The sequence below is a fragment of the Ascaphus truei genome, chromosome 23 (assembly GCF_040206685.1).
Source record: "Ascaphus truei isolate aAscTru1 chromosome 23, aAscTru1.hap1, whole genome shotgun sequence".
Lineage (NCBI taxonomy): Eukaryota > Metazoa > Chordata > Amphibia > Anura > Ascaphidae > Ascaphus > Ascaphus truei.
In genome coordinates this window covers 6,478,225-6,484,395 of record NC_134505.1, presented here as the reverse complement: position 1 = coordinate 6,484,395, position 6,171 = coordinate 6,478,225, and positions in this window count along the sequence as shown.

Below are 6,171 nucleotides of genomic sequence, written 5' to 3'. Positions count from 1 at the left end.
ACCTCCTCCTCCTCTCCCCGTGTCTCCCGCGCTTTCAGCCCCCCCCCCCCCCGGCTCCGCTACAGTCAGCGGGGGAGCGAGTGCCCGGGAAACAGCGGGGGAGCGGCCACAACAAGCTGCCTCCCGCCTCAGATCCACGTGGGAGCTGCCGGACGGGTGAGTGAGCGGCCTTCACCTCCCCTCACCTCCCCTCCCCTCACCCACCCCTCACCTCCCTCCACCCCCCCTTCACCCCCCCCTTCACCTCCCCTTCACCCCCCTCCACCTCCCCTTCACCTCTCCTCCACCCCCCCTTCACCTCCCCTCCACCCTCCCCCTCCCCTCCACCCCCCACCCCCTTCACCTACCCCCCTTCGCACCACCTGCCCCCCCTTCCCACCACCTCCCCCCCCTTCCCACCACCTCCCCCCCCCCCTTCCCACCCCCTCCCCCCCCTTCCCACCACCTCCCCCCCCCTTCCCACCACCTCCCCCCCCTTCCCACCACCTCCCCCCCCCTTCCCACCACCTCCCCCCCCCCATTCCCACCACCTCCCCCCTCCTCCCTCCTCCCCACCACCTCTCCCCCCCTCCCCACCACCTCCCCCCTCCCCACCACCTCCCCCCCTCCTCCCCCCCCCTCCCCCCCCTCCTCCCCACCTCCCCCCCTCCTCCCCACCACCTCCCCCCCCTTCTCCCTCCTCCCCACCCCCTCCCCACCTCCCCCCCTCCTCCCCACCACCTCCCCCCTCCCCCCCACCACCTCCCCCCCTTCCCCCCTCCTCCCACCACCTCCCCCCCCTTCTCCCTCCTCCCCACCACCTTCCCCCCTCCTTCCCACCACCTCCCCCCCTTCTCCCCTCCTCCCCACCACCTCCCCCCTCCTCCCCCCCACCTTCCCACCACCTCCACCCCCCCTTCCCACCACCTCCCCCCTCCCACCACCTCCCCCCTCCACCCCCCCTTCCCACCACCTCCCCCTCCCCCCCCTCCCCCTTCCCCTCCCCCCCCTTCCCCTCCCCCACCTCCCCCTTCCCCTCCCCCCCCTTCCCCTCCCCCACCCCTCACCCCCTTCACCTCCCCTCCCCCCCCCCCAGCGCCGCTACAGTCAGCGGGGGAGTGAGCGCCCGGGACACAGCGGGGGAGCGGCCACAACAAGCTGCCTCCCGCCTCAGATCCACGTGGGAGCTTCCGGACGGCTGAGGGAGCGGCCGGACGGGTGAGTGAGCGGCCTTCACCTCCCTCCACCCCCCCTCCACCCCCCCCTTCCCTCCACCCCCCACCCCTTCCCCTCCCCCCCCCTTCCCTTCCCCTCCCCCCCCTTCCCTCCCCCCCTCCTCACCACCTCCCCCCCTCCTCACCACCTCCCCCCCTTCCCCCCTCCTCACCTTCTCCCCCCCCCTTCCCACCTCCTCCCCCCCCCCCTTCCCACCTCCTCCCGCCCCCGCACACCTCTCATTGGCCTGAGGCGGAGTGACGGGCCAAAGGACACACAGGGACACATACACAAAGGGACACACACAGACACACACACAGGGACACACACACACACACACACACGTAGACTCACACACGTAGACACACGTATACACACACACACACACGTATACACACACACACGTATACACACACACACGTATACACACACACACACACGTATACACACACACGTATACACACACACACGTATACACAAACACACACACGTATACACAAACACACACACGTAGACACACACACACACGTAGACACACACGTAGACACACACACACACGTACACACACACACATGTACACACACGCACGTAGACACACACATGTACACGTACACACACACACACATGTACACGTAGACACGTACACACACACACACACACACGTACACCTATACTCACACACATGTACACGTACACACACGGAGACATACACTCACACACACGTATACATACACACAATGTATACACACACACATGTATACACACACACACACGTATACACACACACGTGTATACACACACACACGTGTGTATACACACACACGTGTGCATACACACACACGTGTGCATACACACACACACGTGTGTATACACACACACGTGTGTATACACACACACACGTGTGTATACACACACACACACGTGTGTATACACACACGTGTATACACACACACGTGTATAAACACACACGTGTATATACACACACACACGTGTATACACACACACATGTGTATACACACAATATATACATACACACAATTTATACATACACACACATGTATACATACACACACATGTATACACACACACACATGTATACACACACACGTACACATACACACACACACACGTACACATACACACACACACACATGTATACACACACACACACACACACATACAATGTATACACACAAACATGTATACACACACACACACTATCCCCAGCACCACCACATCAGCACACCGGTATCCCATGCCCCCCCAGCACACTGGCATTCTCGGCTCCCCGCCATTCCCAGCCCCCATCAACACCATCAGCACCCACACATCGGCACCTTTGCACCTCCCCCATCGGCACACCCACATCCGCACCCCCACATCAGCACCAAACCCTCCCAAATCAGCACCCCGATACAATCACCATCAGTACAGCCACAGCAGCACTACCACCGCACATGGGCCGCGTGGACCACTCCCCACCCAAATGCCACCCCCACACCACAAACATCCCGGGCAACGCCGGGGCTCTCAGCTAGTATATAATATTACTATGTACAGAGTAACGGTATATATATTACTATGTACAGAGTAACGGTATATATATTACTATGTACAGAGTAATGGTATATATAATATTACTATGTACAGAATAATGGTATATATAATATTACTATGTACAGAGTAACGGTATATATATTACTATGTACAGAGTAACGGTATATATAATATTACTATGTACAGAGTAACGGTATATATATTACTATGTACAGAGTAATGGTATATATAATATTACTATGTACAGAATAATGGTATATATAATATTACTATGTACAGAGTAACGGTATATATATTACTATGTACAGAGTAACGGTATATATAATATTACTATGTACAGAGTAACGGTATATATATATTAAACCACAGACATAAGTGCATCAAAACTAATATAATATTAATATGATCAAAAACCACAAATAAACCCAAATGTAGGTAAGTGGCGGTGCTAAGGGAACATAGATATTAGAACACAAAAAAAAAGACAAAGAAACCCCCAAAACAAGCTCTCTGATCATGTAAAGTAATGAAATCCCCCCAAAAAGTTAATTAATCATGGAATAGAAAAAAACAAATGAACCAAGATAAAAATAAAGACATACACACATAATAAAAAAAACACAATAACAGACGAGAGAAACACAGTCAAACGCTCAGATCCCAGTCACGCTGTGTGCACACAAACCTCACAGGAGTGCGGAACCCGGATGTAAAAAAAGGGGTGAGGGGAGGAGGACACCCAACATTCGCAGTGGGAATCAGAAGGTCCCACATCGAATCATGGGCGGCCGGTCCCCCCCCCCCAAAACACCGCTAGGGGGATAAATAAGCTAGCAATCAGATAGCTGGAACCAATAATGTACCAACTAGATGGACCTAGAGTGAGGGTATACCCACACAGGTGAATATACAGCTCAACCCCGTTGTAGCGCGATCCGCTACAGCGCGGATCCGCTTATATCGCGGTGTACGCGTGGCTCCCAATTTATCGTATTGATGAATACTTTACAGCACGATTGTTGGTGTCCTAAATACATTGTTGTACAATGCACACAATGGTACATTATTTCTAACGCGACCCGCTTATAGCGCGGTGTGATTTTTTTGGACCCCAAGCGCAGCGTTATAAGGGGGTTGAGCTGTACTGACCTAAAATAAGCACACAGAACAAGGATGGTAAATAACAAACTAAGAGCAATCTGTCCGCACATGGGGAATAGCGTATAAGTGGAAAGCATGTACCCCCCCCTAATGGTAAGTGCAGAGAAACAGATGCCCAAAGATACATGAACCAATCCAATAGGGAGATGAGGAACAGTCAGTCACCTCATACACAGGTAACCCCCATGTGTGCTAGATAATACTGCGCACGAGAAATAGATCAACATGGGGGGGGGGGGAAACAGGGTAGAAAATGAGGAGGGCGAGAGGCAGCTGCGAGGGAGGAATCCGGCTCCCGATGATGTGACTGTATAGCGGAAAGCAGGTCAGTTAATAACACGAGCGCAGGCGTGGTGGACAAATGGAGTGTAAAGTCAAAGTTCATATCACCAAAATAACTCCTGCACGGTCACAGCTTTTTTGAGCACAGCCAGGGGTTAAGATGCAGAGCCAGTAAACCCTACCCACAGACAGCTGTTTCGACCTTAATGGGTCTCATCAGTGTGGGGGTTGGTTATATTGGCTATGCAAAAACGAAGCAAGGGATATATATATATATATATATATATATATATATGCAAATATAACTGTATGCTCATCTGCATGTCTTAGGCAGGTCTGCAACCCCGCCTTTCCCCATTATCACCCAGCATACAGCACTTCCACTGCAGCAAGGGATTCTGGGGAATGACATGCAAATGAGCACACAGTGTCACTTTTTGCCTCAATAACCATTTTTAACATGGTTCCCTATAGGCTTAAGCTTGCTGATTTTCTGGGTATGCACCTTAACCCTGGCTGTGCTCAAAGCTGTGACCATGCAGCAAGCTTAAGCCTATAGGGAACCATGTTAAAAATGGTTATTGAGGCAAAAAGTGACACTGTGTGCTCATTTGCATGTCATTTCCCAGAATCCCTTGCTGCAGTGGAAGTGCTGTATGCTGGGTGATAATGGGGAAAGGCGGGGTTGCAGACCTGCCTAAGACATGCAGATGAGCATACATCTATATTTGCATATTTGCTTTCCTGTGGAGGGTTTTTGTCACTTTTTTTACTCACCATAACTTAACTATATATATATATATGTCAAATAGAGCAGTTGGCACTCCCATCTGCATATATACACTGTTGGTGCATGTCCCGTAAACATAGTATAGGTGTACGATACCGTTCCAAAGGCAGGCAATCACGAGGCAGCACACAAAGGGTCATTTTCAACACAAGTGTATCGGTGAAACGTGGCGCATCTAGAGCAGTGATTCCCAACCAGAGTTCCGTGGAACCCTGGGGCTCCTTGAAGCAGTCTCAGGGGTTCCTCTTATAGACCACAGACCCCCCCACCCCCTGGTGGGGGGGTTTATTGGTATGTATTTTGTAGGGTGGATTGAGAGAGAGTGGGGTAATTGACGGAAGATAGGGGCGAGAGTGAGAGAAGAGAGGGGGGGCGGGAGGGAGCGAGTGAGGAAAAGAGGGAGCAAGAGTGAGACGCAAGGGATAAATACGTGCGAGGCGGGAGGGGGGAGAGTTAGTGAGACGGAGGGGAGAGAAACACATTTGGGTAGAGGGTGGGAAATAGAGGTAGCTCGTGAGGTGTGAAATGTTGTGACTGATCCCCGTCGGACCTATTATGTGTCGGCCAGATAGGGGTTCCCCGAAATTTTTCGAAATACTTCCAAGGGTTCCTCCAAACAAAAATGAAGAGGCAGAGGCCCCAGCATGGGGTCGTAGGCTCCTTAAGGGCTGCGACGTCCTGATTGGCGAGAGCTGGGGGGGTAGGGTCGGCTAACACCCCCTCCCCATTCCCCCACGGAGAGGGAAGGCCCCATGCAGGGGGAGGGGGGGGGAGGGTATAAAGAGTGGGGCCCCAGGGGAGAGAGACAGAGCTAACGGAATTCCCACCCACCCATCCCCATGTTTTGCTATTGTATTGAGCTGTTGGAACGTTATATTAACATGATTTTGTATCACACAGGAGCAGTTTGTCTCCTCGTCACAGCGGAGCTGCCGCGCCAGCCAAGCTCAGGAGACGGAGAACGGGCGAGGACTTTAGGGTCCGCCTGCCAGCTGGAGCCCCTAGAACAGCGCGGCAGGCTGGAGGCGCCGGCTGTAGGGCCGGGCCGGCCTATGCCCAATCAACGCTGGTAAAAGGCTGGGCGCCAGCTTTAGGGCTGGGCCTAAGCTGACCCGAGGGGCGGGAGGGGGAGGGAAGCAGCCCAACATCGGCTGAATGAGGATCTCCCCCTCCCATCTTACAGTGCT